General features: G+C 46.5%; 1 protein-coding gene across 3 annotated transcripts in view; it reads right to left on the bottom strand.

The window, feature by feature from the left end:
• The window catches only part of ELF4 (E74 like ETS transcription factor 4), a 47814-nt gene that overhangs the window by 18096 nt on the left and 9753 nt on the right, over window positions 1-19965 (bottom strand). The window lies entirely within an intron of this gene.

Below are 19965 nucleotides of genomic sequence, written 5' to 3'. Positions count from 1 at the left end.
ATCAAAGACTTGGTCAGTACAGATCCCGCTGGCCCAGGCCTGTGAGTATTGGGAGGCCGCACACATCACCCACAGCTCATACCGGTGTCTCCTTCCGCCTGAGCTCCAGCCTGAAGCTGAGGTGAAGGGTGTAGGGGGCAAGCAGCTGCCCCATTTGTCCTACTCTGTTGGCCGAGGCTAAAATCACTCTCCCCCGACCCCCACCACCGTGGAACCTTCCAGTCCAGAAACTCTCATTTCTCTCCCCTTAGATGTTTGAGGATTTGAAAGTGAGAGGTGGAGAGGGGCTCATTTGCATGCTCGCTCACTCTCCCCGGCAGAGGCCTGAGTCCCTCAAAATAACCTCCCTCTCCCAGGAACCTGAAACCAAAGAAGCCACCACCACAGAAGGCCCGCCCTGCTGGAGACCAGAGAGGCCCACACCGGGGGCTCCCTTCACCAGGGTCCTCAGAGAGGCACTGAGACACTGAGATGCAGATTCAACGGCCCAGAGCCCTGGGCACTGTCTTGCCAGCGAGTAAGGGGCTAGCGGGGGTGCAAAGAGGCACTTAACTCAAGGAATTGAGGCACCCGGGAACCCTTAGTAACCGGTGGTGAATTCCCCCCACCCCGCCCGCCCCGTCACTGTTTCAGTCGATTCAGCTCCCAGGGTGTTAAGAGCTCCACCCCCTTGACTCCCTTGGAGGCCACTGCAGGATCCCTGGCTCCCAGGGCCCGTCCTGCTTAGGCTAAAAGCAAAGCCTCTGTGAGAGCCCATGGCCCTGGGCGCTGCGTGGGAGTGTGTGAGCCACAGGAGGGAGGGCGCCCAAGGCTCAGGCCTGCAAAGGCACACCTCTGGCTCTCTGTGGTTCTGACTGCATTTCAAAACCAAAATAGCAAAATAGAAGTGGTTTGGGCCGCTCCTGCGTCACCACAACTGCGCAGCGGCACAGACGTAAAAGACCCTTTCTGGGCCTGTCACTGGGCCACGTCAAGCAGAGCTCAGCACCCACCCATCTGGGCCTCCTCCACAGGAAACGGCCCCTCTGTGAAAGCCACGTCCACAGTCTCCGTGGAGCGAGTTTAAATCTACCCCCGTTCAGCCGAGCCGATGGCTCTCACCGAACCGCTAGCAACACCCGTGGCATTTTCACACACGCCAGGAAACATGGGGGCCAGATGGTCAGCCGGGCCACAAAGCAGACTTCTCCTCCAGCTCCTTGTCCCCTCCGAGCCAGCTCTCGCTCCTAAAAATTCCCGGTCCTCCATGAAACCTTTCTGGAATTCTCTGGAAAGGAAGTGACAATTTCCTTCATGCCATTTCCCACTGCCTCAGCACTCCTCCCCCACAACCACAAACAAAATGGAAACTACCCCAGGAACAGCTGTACCCTCCACTGAAAAACAGCACCCTCCCAGTAGTCATCCAGCAGCGAATTTGCATGCTGTATCACATGACCAGGGGCACATATTTAAGAGACGGAGGGCCAGAGTCAGGGATCCGATCTCTAGCCATGGATGGAGGGGAGGTAAACCTTCCCCGGGGTTCCCGCACGGCCTTGACTCACATAGCCAGCTGAACTCTCCCTTTTTTTAAAATATATTTTTACAGAGAGGAAGAGAGAGGGATAGAGAGTTAGAAACATGGATGAGAGAGAATCATCGATCAGCTGCCTCTTGCACACCCCCTACTGGGAATGTGCCCGCAACCAAGGCACATGACCTTGACCGGAATCGAACCCAGGACCTTTCAGTCCACAGGCCGAGGCTCTATCCACTGAGCCAAACCGGTTTCGGCTGAACTCTCCTTGAGCAAATGCCCAGCGAAGGGGCCTGAGCCACAGCTATTTTGTCAGCTCCTTCTCCTCTTTTCCTTCCCTTCCACCACCCCCTACGTTTGAGATGAAATCAGGAAGAGGGAGAGAAAAAAATGTTTTGCAAGCTCTGTTGGTTGGGGTTTCTCTGTGCTTATTTATAAGAAACCCAGTTTCCGTCCTTGACCCTCGGTCACTGCCTGCTCCCAGCGTAGGGCTTGTGACAACTCTGGTGATGAGGCGGACCCGGAGCCCTTTCTCAGCTCCAGTTTTGTCCCTACCTTCCCGGGCCTAAGCTGTCCCAGGGGAGGAGCAGTTAGGGCTGCAGGAGGTAACAGACCACGGGTAGAGAGATGCCCCCTGATCTTTCTCAAGAACATCCAGCAGCCTGCCCACACTATGTGGTGTGCCCTGCCCAGGTTGAGGGAGGAGCACAGAAGCCTTCTCCTGGCTGCATTCCCCACCCCCCCCCCGCCCCCCAGTGTGTGACACTGGAAAAGTCAGCCATCTTTCTGTGGTATCTTGTCATCCTTAGAGTGGGTGAGGGCTGAAAGTAATTCAGGCTTAGCAGATGCTCGCCAGGAAGTCTCGGGTGAATGAAGATGGTGGTGGGAAAGCACTTTGAAAATTAAAAAAAAACAAAACAAAAAAAACACTCATCCGGGATGATGAGTTTCAGGGGACCATCTGAAAGCCAGGGGGAACTGGGCACCCCATGAAGCCCCCTAGAAGTCCCCCCATTGGCTCCAGAACACAGACAGGATGGGGCTGGAGGCTTCTAGTTGTTGGTGTGGAAAGGGGCTGGCTCTTCGCCTGCATTGGGGGCCCCACAGGGAGGGGCAGGCTGCTGTGGTTGGAGGAATGCTCCGAGTTCCCCGTCCTTACCACCTTCACCCCACCCAGGCCCTCTGGGTTGTGGTTATGTGGCAAGAAGAGCACAGAAGCCCAATAGGGCAGGAGGGGCCGGGGGAGGGTGACTGACAAAGGAAACCTATTTCCCCAGCTGCCTCGACTGCCAGGGGCTTTGCCTGAGACAGCCCAAAGAGCACCCCCTGGAGGTGCCTGCGGCCACCACATCCTCCTCCCCAGTGCTCCAGGGACAGGGAGGAGGCAGAGGAGCACTAACCTTTCCTGTGAAGGACAAGCTAGTGGCAGGGAAAGCACACTGCAGGAAAGGAGGCAAAGCCATGTCTGGGACCGAAACCGGTTTGGCTCAGTGGAAAGAGCGTCGGCCTGTGGACTGAAAGGTCCAGGGTTCGATTCCGGTCAAGGGCATGTACCTTGGTTGTGGGCACATCCCCAGTAGGGGGTGTGCAAGAGGCAGCTGGTCGATGATTCTCTCTCATCCATGTTTCTAACTCTCTATCCCTCTCTCTCCCTCTCTGTAAAAAATCAATAATATTAAAAAAAAAAAAAAAAAAAGCCATGTCTGGGGCAGCTACTGAACCCCAGTATGGGGAACCCCAGAAGTCCCAGCAGATTCTAAAGGCATGGGGATTCCAGCAAAACCATCCAGCTTTGCCTTGGGGGGTAGGCAGACCGTCTTCCTCTCCTGTCCAATGGGGCCGCCTACCCAGCTCCAGGCATGGCCGTGAAAGGCCACTGAGTTAATGTTATGCCCCAAACATGTTTTTCAATTTCCCGGCCTGATTTGTGTCTTTTTTGGCATGGCCACTCATGAAGTATTCAGCATGTCTTTCCCTAGAAGAACAGGAAGACAGGGAAATGGGAAATGATGGGATGAAATGAAAACAGAGGGAAGACATAACCAACAACCACCAAACTTACGGCAGAGAGAGGAAACCAGCTTGACTATTGGGAGGAAAGACTGGCTGGGGAGGCAGGGAAATGAGCTGAAGAAGTGCACGGGCCCGAGGTCCACCAGGCAGCAGAATGTGAAAATATGGAAAGCAACTGGGAGTTACGGTGGATTCTTGAGCTAGGGAGGGGTACAAAGCAAGCAGTTCTTTAAGGCTTGGCTTGATGTCTGAGTGGAGGGGATGGAAGGGAGACCAGGTGAAGCAGCTGGAATCCAGGAGGGGAATTTCAGAATCGGTCCGAGGAGAAACATGTCAAAGTATGGGGTAATACAGTAGTTGAATCGACTCCAAGTCATATAATCTGTTTTCGCTGTAAGAATTTGGAGATATGAAATGGCTGAGCCAGGAAATATGGCAAGAAGATGAGTCCAGCTTAGACGTTTTGAAGTTGGGATTATCTCAAAAAAACCAGGATTAAAGGTGGAAAACAGAGGACCCAGGGAGTCATTGTGCTAAACACACACACACACACACACACACACACACACACACACACACAGCAAGAGGGGCCTCAATAGGAATTCAGTGGCCAAAGGAGCAGGCCTGGCCTGGCGAGGCTGGCGATCTGGACAGAGCACTATGGGAGCAAGTGGCATGCACTGAATGAAAGGGGCCTTCGAATGGCACAAACCTCAAATCCCCCACCTCAGCCCCAGCAAAGCTGGCTTTCTTCCTTGGGGGCAGGGTGGGGAGGGAGGGAGAGAACAAAAACACTGACCAGAGACTAATTAAATCGGTTACTGGGTTTTTCAGAAACTGGGGTAATCTGTGACTCAGCAACACAGGACATTAAAGTGAGATAACTTTTATTGAAGGGACAGTGTTCTTTGTCAAGGCTCTTGCCAGCTCATGTCCTAGAAATTAAGGCGGAGGCTCCTTGCTCAGATCTGGGACTCCCCCGAGCAGGAGGGGCCGGGCCGGGTTCAAGTTTGCTGCTGGCTTCTAGGGCCCAACCATATGTCCCCTCCACCCCTGGCCACATCCAGGGGGAAAATGCCAGGAAGGATGAGGTGGAAAGATGGCCTATTGCCGGGAGGGGGAGGAGTGATGGGAAGACAGGGAGGGCAGCCTCAGCTGTGATGTCACCATGAGCTCCCAGGGTGGCTCCTCCCCCCTCCCCACACTGCTGGAAGCCTTTCCTTGACCCAGAAACCCAGGATATCAAAGGTAAAAGGGACCTCAGAGATAATCGCATCCATCCCTCCTATCATCCAATGATGGACACCAAGTTCCTGAGGGAGAAGTGACTCGCTGAAGGTCACAGAGCTAGTGGCTGTGACTTCCAGAAGACCTTTCTTCCTCCCCTCTTCATTGTTTCTCGGCATCCTCAAGCAAGCCAACTCTTTCCTTTGGTGAGGACAAACAGACGCCAATGACCCAGGGCTTGCAAGTAACAATGAGGCCGCGCATGTGCAGAACACATCAAACTTTCGCAGAGACTTCCACACCTCCATGCCTTTGTTCACACAGTCCCCTGTGCCTGTTGTGTCCTTCCCCAATGTCTGTGGCTCCAGTTCCCATGGGGTGTTCAAGATTTGAAGCAAATGCCTCACCTGCTTCCGTCCCACCTAGTACATTCTCTCCCCCTCCTCTTCCTCCTCCTAACACCTTAGCCTGACTTCTTAGACAAGCTTAGGTATCAAAAACTCTGGTCTACATCCCAAATCCAGTCTGTTTTTGTATGGCCCATTAGCTAATGGTTTTTGCACTTTTTAAGATTAGGGGGAAAATCAAAAGAATATTTCATGCCACATGAGAATTATACTGAAGCTCCAATTCCAGTGTCCACAGATAAAGTCTTTAAAAACTATATTTTTATTGATTTCAGAGAGGAAGAGAGAGAAACATTAATGAGAGACAATCATTAATCGGCTGCCTCCTGCATGTCCCACACTGGGGATCAAGCCTGCATCCTGGGCATGTGGCCCAACTGGGAATCGATCCATGACCACTGAGCAACACAGGCTGGGCCACGAGTAAAGTTTTACTGGAACACAGCTCTGCTCATTTTTTAAGGGCCTGAATGTTTTTTTTTTAAAGTATTAAAGAAATATTCTCCCCCCACCCCATATGCTCATTTATTCACACATTGTCTGTGGCTGCTTTTGCATTATAAGTTAACTTGTTGTGACAGAGTTTGTGTGGGCTACAAAGGCTAAAAATATTTACTACCTGGTCCTTCGAAGGAAAAGCTCACTGAGTCCTGGACTAACGGCTTTCACTCCCCTTCAGTGTGAATAGATTAATCAAGTCACAGAGATTTCAGAGGTGCCTGGAGATGGGTGTGAAACTCCAAATACAAATTTGGCAACTTCTCGTCAGGAAAAAAAGTCTCGGCCCTGCCAATGGTGTGACCTTGAGAGAGCCACTTCTGTTCTGTGGGCCTCTTGTTTCCTAAACGGCACAATGAGGGGATTGGACTGGATGGTCTGAGGCCCTTTCTAGAGTCAGCAAACTGTTTTATTTATAACTCACACAGTTTCAAGCAGGCACGGTCCTGATCATTTTGTCTCACAAGAGCTTACAGAAGGATCGCCTGCCCAGCTACGGTTTTCTGCTGCCAGTGTGGGCCTCCTGGTTCCATACCCACCTGCCCTGCTCCACCCCTTCCTTTTGGCTGACCAGTCTGCCCTTCTCTCAGAATTCCTCTCCCTACAAAAGATGACCTCTTCTGAGAGAGCTCCCCTCCAATCTGGTGGGCAGAGAGCCTCCATTTTCTTTGTAGCGGGAGAGACTGGGAAAGAAGGGCTCTCTCTCAGCTCTTCCCTGCCTCCCAGGGCCCACAGCAACAGGCAGGAGGTAGGGCCGGCTCTCACCACACCCCTGCTCTGCCAGAGGAAACAGCCCCTCTCTGCCACTTCCTGTCCCAGGGGTTTCAGCAGTTTCCCCTTCAGGGCCTGCTGGCCCTCTCAGCCCCGCCCTTGCCCCACTCAGGTCAGAGAGTACAGGGAGGGGAGGAGCCTTTAGGGGAGAGTGGGGAGGATCCTGCACAGGAAGGCTGAGGAGACAGCTGTCTACACTAGAGGACGCCCCCCCCCCCAGCAGCTCTTCGGCCAGCCTGTTTGGGCTGGGGGAGCAGGGACCTGGGAGGGAGTTGGGACTGTTTCCAAAACCATCTCCTGATAGCAGGTGAGTCAAGGGGAGTCCATCACCTTGCCTAGCTGTCACCTTGTGGACAGAGTGAGCCTGGCCTTAGAAGACTGGGTAAGAGGCTAGACAGTGACTGCTGAGGTCTGTCCATCTGGGCTGAGGACCAGCCCTGGGTAGCTTTGAATGGAAGCAAGAGCCTGAGGAAAGTGACCAGCAATGGGGGTTAATTTGGAGGAGCAGGTGACACTGAAATCAATACCACTACCTAAGTTTGCATAATTCTGTCCCTAGCATCAGTGGACAGAGGCAACAACGGAGAACAAAGCATTATATATGGGTCAACACTTGTGGCATTGCCCGGCCAGCGTGCCTCAGTGGTTGAGCATCAACCTATGAGCCAGGAGACCAGGGTTCGATTCCCAGTCAGGGCACATGCCTGGGATGTGGGCTTGGTCCCTAGTGGGGGGAATGCAGGAGGCAGCTGACTGATGATTCTCTTTCATCATTGGTGTTTGGTGTGTGTGTGTGTGTGTTTTTTTTATCTCTCTGAATTCAATAAAAAATAAATTTTTTAAAAGACTTGTGACATTTTCTGGGTGATGGAACAGAAAGCTGCTTATCACACTCTATAGCTAAGGCTGACTTGGTGTGATGGCTTCCACTTATAAATATCTCCCAGATGCCCTTGCAAGGTGGGGATCCTAGCAGTGGGGCCGTGTGCCTGTGAGGAACCCTGGGCAGGTGACTGGCTCTGACAGGCCTTCCCAAGGCATTGGGTCAGAGGAGCAGTAGCAACTCAAGGCCCTGGACCTCTGCCCAGTTGCCAGTCCTCCTATGGACAGGTTAGAAATCCATGATGATGGTTCTAGAAGCCTTGATGCCTGAGATGGGGGCCTAGTAGTGGGTAGACACCATCACCCCGGTCCCCCTGTGGTAACATTGTTCCATGAGCTTCAAGTAGTGAGAGAAGCTAAGGGGAACCCTGCCCCTAGAAATGATGATTTTCCAACAAAAAAAATATGGATGGGAAGATGGTCTTGATACCTCTCTGAGAGGTCGTCTTCTTGTCCCGTTAGCCAAGAGCCCTGCCCAGCCAGGCCTCCTGTCAAAACAGCAGAATCACACTTTTCCCTCTCCCTACTCCCTCCACAACCTCAGGACAAATAGGACCCAGCGCCCCACTGATAGGGCTCTATAACCCCCAAGGGGAGTGTCTGCTCCACACAATCCTGTTTCTCTACCCCTGGCAGTTGTAGTAAATATGCTTCACAACTAGCATTCAGGAAGTCAAGGAAGCCTCAGACAACATCTGGATGTGCACCTCGGTTCCTGCCAGCTCCTCCCAACATCTGCAGTGCAAACCAAAGGCCAAGATTTGGTTACAAGCCCAACTCAGCTGCTGACACGTGTTTGCAAAGCACCTCTAGCTCAGATGGAACCTCACCCTGTGTACTGAAAGGTTACCGGTTTGATTCTGGGTTACGGCATGGGTCATGGCACAGGTCATGGCAAGTACCTGGGTTGCAAATTCAATCCCTAGTTGGGGCATGTGTGGAAGGCAACCAACTGATATTTCTTTCTAATCTCTCTCTCTCTCTCTCCACCCTCCTCTCCCTAAGCACGGCCTTAGGTGAGGATTGAAAAAAATAATAATAAATAACGTTTAAGAGAAAAAAGAAAGAAAGAAAGCACATCTAGACTTGGTGGAGGGGGTGGAACCTCCTGAGATCAGTGCCAACTCAAGGCAAGTGCTTTCAAGGTTGGCACCCATCTGAGCTAGTGCTGAGCCAGGGATGGCAGGGATGGCCACTGTGGCCTCTGCCATGAGCCCTTTGAGGTAGGGGCAGAGGGGCAGGCGTATGTACTTGTTTAAACATGAGCAAGATTTTCTTTTGCGCCTTCTGATATCACTTCCAGCTCTCCTTTCTGCTTCTGGGGAAGGGGGGGGCAAACAGTAAAAATTATAGGGTGACAGGGTGGAGCAGAGGGACTTAGTTTTATTGGGTACGAGCTGTGGGGCTGGTCTCATGCCAGGCATTTTACTACGTGGGCTCTGTCCTTTAATTCTTACCACAAAGTAGTTGGTCAGTGGAAGAGCTGGGGTTTGAACCCATGTTTATTTCCAAATATTTTGCCCTTTGAACTTTGTTTTCAGTGAAATCTCTTTTGGTAATAATCCTGCCTTAATAGTTCCATCTAAGATACAGAAGTGAGGCTCAGAAAAAATTAGGTAAACATGATCAAGGTCACACTGTCCATTAGGAATGACGGCAGAATCCAGCCAACGTCGCTCAGTGGTTAAGCATCGACATAGGAACCAGGAGGTGACAGTTCGATTCCCAGTCAGGGCATATACCGGGTTGCGGGCATGATCCCCAGTGTAGGGTGTGCAGGAGGCAGCCAATCAATGATTCTCTCTTATGATTAACGTTTCCATCTCTCTCTCCCTCTCCCTTCTTCTCTGAAATCAATTTTAAAAAACAAAATAAAAAGAATGACGGCAGAACTCAAACCCAGACCTATGTAACCTTCATCTCAACGTCCATGCTTTTCTCACTGCCTCATGCTGGGGAGCATTTGTTCTGACCCATAGTTCAGGCGTTGCTCACAATGCCCAACTTTGAAGGCTCAGAGCTTATATGATGTCCCTTGACAAAAGCTTCCCAAGCCATGTCCCAACTCCTTGGGGCCTCAATCTCAACCAAAGCTCCATATGATAAGCAAATTCTAATTTCCTGGGCCAAGTACAATTGAATTTCCTGGGCCAAGTACACCCAAACGGTGACAAGTTGAGCCCCTGTGGCCAGCTGTGGAGGAAGGGATTGTGGAGCAGGAGGCTTCCAGCTCTGGTATGAAGGAAACCGATGTGATTCCTGTACCTCAAGGGCCTACTGTTTCCAGAGAGTTCCTGGCTCCAGAGTGGCCATGGCGTAGTCCCTGCCCCATAAATATACACTTGCTTTCAGCTGACATATATGTAAGTCTGAGTTCTTATCTCAGGGTGTTGGTTCACATGCTCATTCAAATATTTATGGAAATTCAGACCTGAGCACCTCCAGGGCTTACTATTGGGTCCACTCTATTCTTCTCTATGGTGAGGGTCTTTTCGTATCTAAATTCTCAGTAAGCTGGGTTAGCCCATCTGCCTGAAGACTATCACTGGGGTTTCCGCCCTCCCCCTCAAAAAAAAAAACCCAACAACAACAACCAACAAAAAGCAACACACACCTCAATAGCAAACAGCTCTTCAAAACTGAGGCCCAGAGGTGGTGTGGAAATGGAGAGTGACCGCTAATGGGTATAGTTTCTTTATGGGGTGATAAAAATATCCTAAAATGGATTGTGGTGGTGAATATACAACTCTGTGACTATACTAAAAGCCACTGAATTGTGTACTTTAATTAGGTGAATTATATGCAATTGAACGATATCTAATAAAGCTGTAATAAAATAAAAAAAGACAAAAAACAAGACCCAGAGTGGGGTAGCAGCTCATTCAAGGCCACACACAAGTTGACATGATGGAGCAGTTCAGGCTGGACTCCAGGTCTTCTGAATTTTGTCTCTGGGGCTCTCTCCTCCTATGAGCCTTGCCATAATCCTACGCAAGGATAACTGCTGAGGTTGAGCGATTGTGCAAGGCAGGGCCAGCACTGTGCGTGAGGGTTGGCAGCTGGACCTAAAGCAAGAGGGTAGGCAGTGGAAAACGCTCTAGGCTTTAACTAAGGTCTGCCATGAGTGTGGCCAGGCCCCTCTCTGGATGCCAGTGTCCGCATGTGGAGAGTAAAGCAGATTAGTTTGGTGATCCCTTGCAAAAGGCTCTATCAGCTCTGAGATGCTAATTATAAAAGCACTTCAGGATGGAATTGAATGGCATGTCAGCTATATAGTTTCGGAGGGCTGCAGGCAGCCCTGAACTCAATCACATGTTCCAGTCAATGCTCCTCACTGCTGGTGATGGCCAGGACCCTCCTGGGGAAGTCAGAGTCTCTCACGCAATTCTACGGCTGCCTTTCTTTTTGCTGTTTTTTGTTAATCCTCACTTGAGGATATATTTTCCATTGATTTTTAGAGAGAGTGAAAGGGGGGAGGAGAGAGAGAGAGAGAGAGAGAGAGAGAGAGAGAGACAGAGACAGAGACAGAGATTGGTTGCATCCCTCATGCGCCCCAACCAAAACTGGGTCAAACCTGCAACTCACTCATGGACATGCCCTGGAATTGAACCCCTGACCCTTCGGTGCATGGGCAGATGCTCTAACTATGGGGGGGGTAGGGCTCTACCGCTGCCTTTCTCCATGGGGGGTAGCTTAATCCTGATTTCCTTGGAGCAGTACTAAGCGGGAGAATCACCTCTAATAGAGACCCATTGATCTCGTCCTTTAGAGACGTCAGGAACCAGGCTCTTGGCCAGGAGCCCAGGCAGCCCCACCTTGTGCTGAGCTTGCCTCTGCGGTGGAGGGAGTGATCACTGATGGCCACTGGTCTAGCCCCCACTGGACAGGATGTTTCCACATCAAGCCCCACTTCCTGCAGCTAGGCCGGGCCTCCGGTTCCCTCCTTCTCCTGCCATCTGGTCGCCTGCCCTCTGCCCCCTCCCCTGGCTGGGTGTTTACAGGCTGCCTTATCAGCCTGGGGAATCTGGGCCTCACCCAGCCGGCTGCCCCGCCCCGCCAGCCTGCCCAGGGCACTACCTGCTGTGGTTTCGTCACTACAGACACTGTAATCTGGAGAGGCCCCCTCCTGTACAGGCAGGGGGGTGGGGTGGGGTGAATGAAGGCTCACTACTGAAACCTGAAAGTTCATAGTGCTTTATGTACCTTGCCACCCAAGCTGGAGGACAGCATGCTTTGTTCTCTCTATATTGTCTCTGTCTGCAGGCTATTGGGACAAGAATGAGGTGTTTAGGTTGCTGGGGCGGCTCTCTGGCCTGGAGTGCTTCCTTGGCTCTTTTGTTTTCAGCCACTACGAGGTGAGGGGGAGGGCAGCGCTAGGCTGGAAGGCTAAACGTGGGGTGGAATGAGGGGCTGCAGGCTGAGTGTGCTGGGGGAGGAAAAGCTGGGGAGTCCTTGGGCACGGCCCCCACCAATCCATGCCCAGTCTTCAGAACCTCGCGGGTCCCACGCTGTCTCCATCCCGCCCTAGGATCTGCACAGCCACCCAAAGGCTGAGGCCAGAGCTAACTACTGAGCAAGTTCAACAACTTTCTCCCAGAACACAAGGCTTCGATTTGAACCAAAGTGGGGGAGGGAACTGGGGACAGTAGGCAAATGAACACGCTGCAGGTGATGGATTTCCCTCCCAGCACTTGGGCTAAGATCCTGATAGTTCAAGTTCTGACCTGACCACAGGCAGGTCCCATAGGGACAGGGCCTGCCTGCTAAAGCTTGACAGGCCCTAGCGCAGGAATGGAAGCCACTGCCCAAAGCAGGCACATCTTCCATGGGCTTTCATTTTGTCCACTGATAAATCAATTAAAATACAGTTAGGGCCGGAACCGGTTTGGCTCAATGGATAGAGCGTCCGCCTGCAGACTGACAGGTCCCAGGTTCGATTCCCGGTCAGGGGCATGTACCTTGGTTGCGGGCACATCCGCAGAAGGGGGTGTGCAAGAGGCAGCTGATCTATGATTCTCTCTCATCGATGTTTCTAACTCCCTATCCCTCTCTCTTCCTCTCTGTAAAAAAAATCAATAAAATATAAAAAATAAAATAAAATACAGTTAGGCAGTAGATTGCAGCATTCACACTTCAAATGTCTTCCTTCAGAGAAATCTGATGAGACTGCGTCCTTCGAGTTGCAAAGCATCCAATTCAATAGTTTGGGGCCCTTGGGTAGGAAAGTTTGGAAAAAGTCTGCTCAGACAATTTTGCCATTAATGGGCTATGTAACCACAGGCATGCTATGTCACATGGCTCTCACAGCCTTGGGTTCCCCTCCTCCCTCTCTGCCATAGATCTCATACACTCAGAGTTCCTCTCAAGCTTACTGACTCTAGTTGCAATCAGGGCTTCCACAGGTCTCCATCTCATTTCCCACCACTCAGATATATAAACCACTTAATGTTCATGTGTTAATGGGTTAATGTGTCACCTCTCTCCTCAACACAATTTCATTAGAAAAGGCCATCTGGAGTTGCCTTGCTTTAGCCTAAGGCATGGCTCCCGGGCAACAGTGGAGCAGACCTGTGGACGGTAAGTCCGGGGTGTCTCTCCATGGCTCCGCCTTTGGTGCGGAAAGCCCACTTGCCTGGGTGTAAGGAAGATTAAGTTCCAGTCATGGCCCTGCCCCTCCCTAGCTCCTCCCTCAGCCTTTGAGCTGGCGCCAACTCCTACTCCAGGGCACACATTTAGATCTATGGCTGTGGCCACACCGGGCAGAGCTTTAGAGTGCAAACTCATCTGCTTGGTTTCCAAAGGTCTTTCACAGTCTGACCCCACCCTACCTACTCAGCCTTGTTTCCCATGATTTCCCAACTCAAGCCTGGGCTTCAAGCCCAGTGGTCTCCTCATGGTCCCCTGAGGGAACATTCCAGGCTCATTCACAGAGTTTCTCAGGCCTGCCATGCCCTTGCTGCTCTGTTTTGCTTAATCAAATAGTGCCCATCCAGCAAGGTCCCAACCAAGCTCCCCAAACCAATGGAACGGATCACACCCTGATAACTCAAGTCCACACCCATGGAGCCCCATTTTCTAAACCCCCATAGCCCTTAAATCCCACCACAAGATCCCTTAATCCCACAGGTTTTGAACTGCTTTTTAATTCTTGCGTATGTCTTCTTTCCCAAACAGGCAGTAAAATGTGTGGGATTAAAGCCTATCTCATCTTCTGACTTGAACACAGGTCTGGACATACATGAACTAAGTCCATGTAAATTCTTAGGCTAAGTAAGAACTCTAGAAAATAGACTCTAGGTTCTGATAGATGGAGTCTGGGGATAGGACTAGAGTTAGGGGGCAGTGATCTCCAGGCCTGTTAGGGAAAACACATACCAGCTAGAGTAATTGATTCCTAGCAGCATTGAGAAGGCAGTTAATGATCAATCAGGTCATCATTAAAGCATGATCCTTTTGTATAAAACCATTGTTTCAACCCCAGGGATATTGGGTTCTGGTCTGATCACTAGACCCTTGGGATAGACTTCATAATGCCGGATCCATTTTAAGAGCTAAAATGATTCAAGAGAATGGGGTGTGATGATAACTATATGAGGAAAACCTTTTTTTAAAAAGAGGCCTTTTGTCTTCTAGACAGATAAGGTCGAAAGGAACTGGCATCTATAAAATGATATATGGAACAGATAATCATGGACCGTTCACCAAAAATGGGTTGTTCTTCTACTCTGTTGGTGGGATTGTAAATTAGTGCAGCCACTATGGAAAACAGTATGGACATTCCTCAAAAAATTAAAAATGAAGCTGCCATAGGACCCAGCAATTCCACTTCTGGGTATTTACGCAAAGAAAAAAAACTAATTTGAAAGATATATTCATTATTTTACTAGTAATAATAATAATAACCAAGATATGGAAGTGCATGCACGCACGTACGCATGCACGTGCGCGCGTGCACACACACACACACACACACACACACACACACACACACACACAGAATGGAATATTGTTCAGCAATAAAAAATAATGAAATCTTGCTATTTGCAACAACATGGGTGGAACTAGAAGATACAGTAAGTGAAAAAAGGCAGACAAATACTGTATAGTTTCACTTATATGTGGAATTTTAAAAAAAAAACTCAACAAATTGATATAACAGAAACAGACATATAGATATAAAGAACAAGCCAAAGGGGAGGAGAGTAAGGAAATGGGAATAAGACATAAATAATTTAAAAAATTAAAAGATAAAAGGGTGTCTGGAGCAAGATATATAACTATAATTTAGAACACATCCAATCAGTTATTTACAGATATAATATTCAGATATTTACAAAAGGCCATATATATTACTTTGGTGTATTACAAAAAATGGGTTGTAAGTGAAAGGCAAATAAATAGTCCTATTTTTCAAATGCATAGTAAAGTTAAGGAACTTTTTTTTTTTTTTTTTTTTAGCTGAAGCATACCAATGAAAAGATTAAGGATCTTCTAAAATGATAGTAACATCAGGTTCATCCATGATTATAAAATAAGATAAAAAAAGCACAGCCAAGTGTAGCTGTTGCAGTTATTAATGTAAACAGGATAAATTCAAGTATAAAAAAGAGATGATATTGACAATCTAATTCTCAAATTCATATGAAATTTTAAATGACTTTAAATAGGCAAAACATCTTTGAAAAAGAACAGAATAGAAAGGCAAATGCTACCTGATATAAGAATGACTATAAAGCTACAGTAATCAAAACAATTATTATTGGCATAAAGATAAACAAATAGATCAATCAATGAAACAGAATATAGAGCCCTAGCCGGTTTGGCTCAGTGGATAAAGCATTGGCCCACAGAATGAAGGATCCCAGGTATGATTCCAGTCAAGGGCATGTACATAGGTTGTAGGCTCAATCCCTGGCCCTGGTCTGGGTGCATGTGGGAGGCAACCAATCAAAGTATCTCTCTCACATCAATGTTTCTCTCTCCCCTCCTTTTCACTATCTCTAGAAATCAATGGAAAAACATCCTTGGATGCGAATTAACAACAACAACAACAAAATAAACAGAATATAGAGTCCAGAAATAAGTCCACATATATAAGGACAACTGCAGTAGAATAAAGATGGTGTTTCCAACAAATGGTACTGGAAAAACTGGAAATCTATATGTAAAAAAAAAAATGAATTTGGATCCACACTTCTCACTATACAGAAAAATTAACTTGAAATGGATCAAAAACCAAAATGTATGGTCTAAAATTATAACACTTTTCAAATAAAACATTAGGCAAAATATTTGTCCACCAAAACACTATTAGAATGGATAGACGAATTCAGCAAAGTAGCAGGATACAAAATTAATATTCATGAGTTGGTTGCATTTTTATACACCAATAACTAATTATTAAAAACAAAAATTAAGAAAACAATCATATTTAAAATTAAATCAAATAAATAAAATACCTGGGAACAAATTTAACCAAGAAGTAAAAGAACTGCCCTCAGAAAAATTTGAAGCATGAAGTAAGAAAGTGAAGATATAAATAAATGGAAGCATATACCATGTTCATGGATAGGAAGAATAAACATAATTAAAATGTCCATATTGCCCAAAGCATCTAAAGATTTAGTGCAAACCCTGTCAAAATGCCAATGGCATTTAAAAAAAAAAATAAACTAGAACAAGTAATTAAAATTTATGGAACCAGCCCTAGATGTTTTGACTTACTGGATAGAGCATCAGCATGCCTGGGTTGTGGGTTCAATCCCCAGTAGGGGGCATGCAGGAGGCAGCCTATCAATTATTTTCATCATTGATATTTCTATCTCTTTCCCCCTCTCCCTTCCTCTCTGAAATCAATATATACTAGAGGCCCAATGCACGAAATTTATGCAAGGGGCTTGACCCTCGCAGCCCTGGCTGCTGCCACCCTCCAGGGGCAATTGATCACGGAGCCTCCTCACCCCCACTGATTACCCCACAGAGGGTGGTGGCAGCCTGGCTGCCTCAGCCCCGGCATTGCCCGGGCTGCCTCACAGCCCCTCGGCCTTGCCCACTGGTCATTCCAGAAGGTCTTTTCAATGTCAGGTCTAATTAGCATATTAGCTCTTTATTATATAGAATATATATATATACATATATATATAAATTTATGGAACCACAAAAGATGCTGAAAGCCATAGCAATCTTGAGAAAGAAGAAAAAAATTGAAGGTATTACACTATCTGATGTCAAACTATACGACAAAGCTATAATAATCAAAACAGCATGGTACTGGCATAAAAATAGATGCATACAATAGAGAGCCCAGAAATAAAATCATGTCTTTATGGTCAATTAATATTTGAGGAAGGAGGCAAGAATATACAATGAGGTCAATAAATGGTATTAGAAAAACTGGACAGATACATGCAAAAAAATGAAAATAGATAATCTTCTTGTACCATGTACAAGAATAAAATCAACATGGATTAAAGACTAAATGTAAAACTTGATACCATAAAAATCCTAGAAGAAAACATAGGCAGTAAAATCTCTGACATTTCTAGTAGCAATATTTTTTAATATATTGCCTTGGACAAGGGAAACAAAAGAAAAATAAACAAATGGTACTACATCAAACTAAAAATTTTTGCATAGCAAAGGAACCATCAACAAAATGAAAAGACAACCTACTGAACAGGAGAAAATATTCACCAATGATATATGCAATAAGAAGTTAATATCCCAAAATTTTAAAGAACTCATACAAACAACACCAAGAAAACAAACGATCCAATTAAAAAATAGGCAGAGGATCTGCATACACATTTTTTTTCATAGTAAACATACAGATGGCCAATAGACATGTGAAAAGCTAACATCACTAATCATCAGAGAAATGCAAATTAAAACCACAATGAGATATCACCTCACACATATTTTTTATATTTTTTTTATTGGTTTCAGAGAGGAAGGGAGAAAGAGAGATAGAAACACCAATGATAAGATAGAACCATCGATTGGCTGCTTCCTGCACGCCCCCCACTGGAGATCTAGCTCGCAAGCTCGCAACCTGGACATGTGCCCTTGACAGGAATCAAACCCAGGACCCTTCAGTCCACAGGCCAATGCTCTATCTAATGAACCAAACCAGCCAGGGCTAAAATATATATATTTTAAGTAGTGGTATATGCCCTGGCCAGTGAAGATCAGTTGGTTGGGAGTTGTCCCATGCACTGAGAGGTTGCTGGTTTGATTCCTGGTCAGGCCACATACCTAGGTTGCAGGCTTGCTCCCCAGCAGGGGGCACCAGGAGGCAGCCAAGGGATGTTTTGCTCTCACAATGATGTTTCTTTGTTCTCCCTTCCTCTCTCTCTAAAAATAAATAAACTTTTTAAAAAAGTGCTGTTATATATATAACGAAATATTATTCAGCCCTAAAAAAGAATGACATCTTACCATTTGGGGCAACATAGATGGATCTAGAGGCTATCTTATGCTAAATGAAATAAGACAGAGACCGACAAATATAATTTCACTTATATGCGGAATCTAAAGAACAAAAACATGAACAAACAAAACAGAAACAAACCCAGATACAGAGAACAAATTGATGGCTGCCTGAGCGAAGAGAGCTTGGGGAGATGGTGAAAAAGGTAAAGGAATTAAAAAGTGCAAATTGGTAGTTGCAAAAGAGTCAGGGGGATGTAAAGCACAGCATAGGGAATATAGTCAATAATATTGTAATAACTACGTATGGTGCCAGGTGGGTACTAGATTTATGGGTGATCACTTAGTTAAAAAAAAAAAAATATATATATATATAGTATATATATATATATATATATATATATATATATATATATATACACACACACACACACACACACACACACACAATGAGTGGTCAGATTATTATGATCTCTCCAGATTATTATAATAAACTGGCCACTCAGTGTATATGCAAATTGTCCCCTCAACCAGGAGTTCAACCAGCAGGCAGGCTGGCCAACTGCCCATATACCCTTCCCCTGGCCAGGCTGGCCAGACCCTACCCATGCATGAATTCATGCACCGGGCCTCTAAAATATATATATATATATATATATATATATATATATATATATATATATATATCCTAATAAAAGAGAAACATGCAAATCAACAATCACTCCGCTATGCTCACAGCCAATCAGAGCAAGTATGCAAATTAACCCAACAAAGATGGAGGTTAATTTGTATATGTAGGCATGGAGCAGCCAAGAGGGGCATGATGCTTGCTATGAGGGGAAGGGGGGTAGCGTAGGGAGCTATAGGAGCTGTGCTCCAGATAGAAGCAGGGACGTGCCAGCTCCCAGGCAGCTGGGTGTGAAGCCAGGGGAAGGAAGGCCTATCCTTGCACGAATATCATGCAATTGACCTCTAGTGTATTATATATATATATATATATATATATATATATATATATATATATACACACACACACACACACACACACACACACACACACACACATACTGAGTGGCCAGATTATTATGCATTCAGAGATCATAATAATCTGACCACTCAGAGTGCCACTCAGAGTGTGTGTGTGTGTGTGTGTGTGTGTGTGTGTGTGTGTGTGTGTGTGTATATCCACTATGCTGTACACCTGAAACTAATATATAATAATATTGATTATCAACTGTAATTGAAAAACTTTTTAAAGTTAAGAAATTTGTGACCTAGAGCTAAGGCGAAGAATTCTTAGATACAACACCAAAAGCATGATCCATAAAAGTAAATTGATTAGTTGGATTTTATCAAAATTAAAATCGTCCACTCTTCAGAAGACACTATGAAGAGAATGAAAAGATGAGGTATAGTCTTGGAGAAAATTTTTTATCTGAGAAAGGTCTTATATCCAGAATATATAAAGAACTCTCAAAAATTCAAATACAATATATATATCAATTTCCAAATGGGCAAAAGATTTGAACGGACACCTTACCAAAGATATACATGGGTGACAAGATATGTACATGAAAAGATGCTCAACATTCTCAGTCATTAGGGAAATACAAAATAAAACCACAACGAGATACCACTGCATACCTGTTAGAATGGCTAAAACTAACGACTGCCCACACCAAGTTTTGGAGACAATATGGAGCAATTGCAAATCTCATATACTGCTGGTAGGAATGTAAAGTAGTACAGCCACTTTGTAAAACAGTTTCACAGTTCTTTAAAAGGTTAAACCTATAGCCCGGCTGGTGTGGCTCAGTGGTTGAGCGTCAACCTATGAACCAAAAGGTCACCAGTTCAATTCTCTGTCAGGGCTTCAGCTCTAGTTTGGGGTGGGGGCGGTGCAGGAGGCAGCTGATTGATTGATGTTTCTATCTATCTCTCTATCCCTCTCCTTTCCTCTTTCTCTAAAATCAATAAAATATTTAAATTACCTTTTAAAAAAGTTAAATCCACAAATACTGTATGATTCAGCCATTAAACTCCTAGGTACATAACCAAGAGAAAAGGATATATATATATATATATATATATATATATATATATATATATATGGCCACACAAAGACTTGTACACAGATGTTCATAGCAGCTTTGTTTGTATCACCAAAAACTGGGGCGGGGGGTGGGGGGCATGAAATGTCCAACTGATGCATAAAGAAAC

The sequence above is a fragment of the Pipistrellus kuhlii genome, unplaced genomic scaffold (assembly GCF_014108245.1).
Source record: "Pipistrellus kuhlii isolate mPipKuh1 unplaced genomic scaffold, mPipKuh1.p scaffold_m20_p_19, whole genome shotgun sequence".
NCBI lineage: Eukaryota > Metazoa > Chordata > Mammalia > Chiroptera > Vespertilionidae > Pipistrellus > Pipistrellus kuhlii.
Note: the sequence above shows the minus strand (reverse complement) of the source record. Positions and strands in the feature narration are given on the sequence as shown.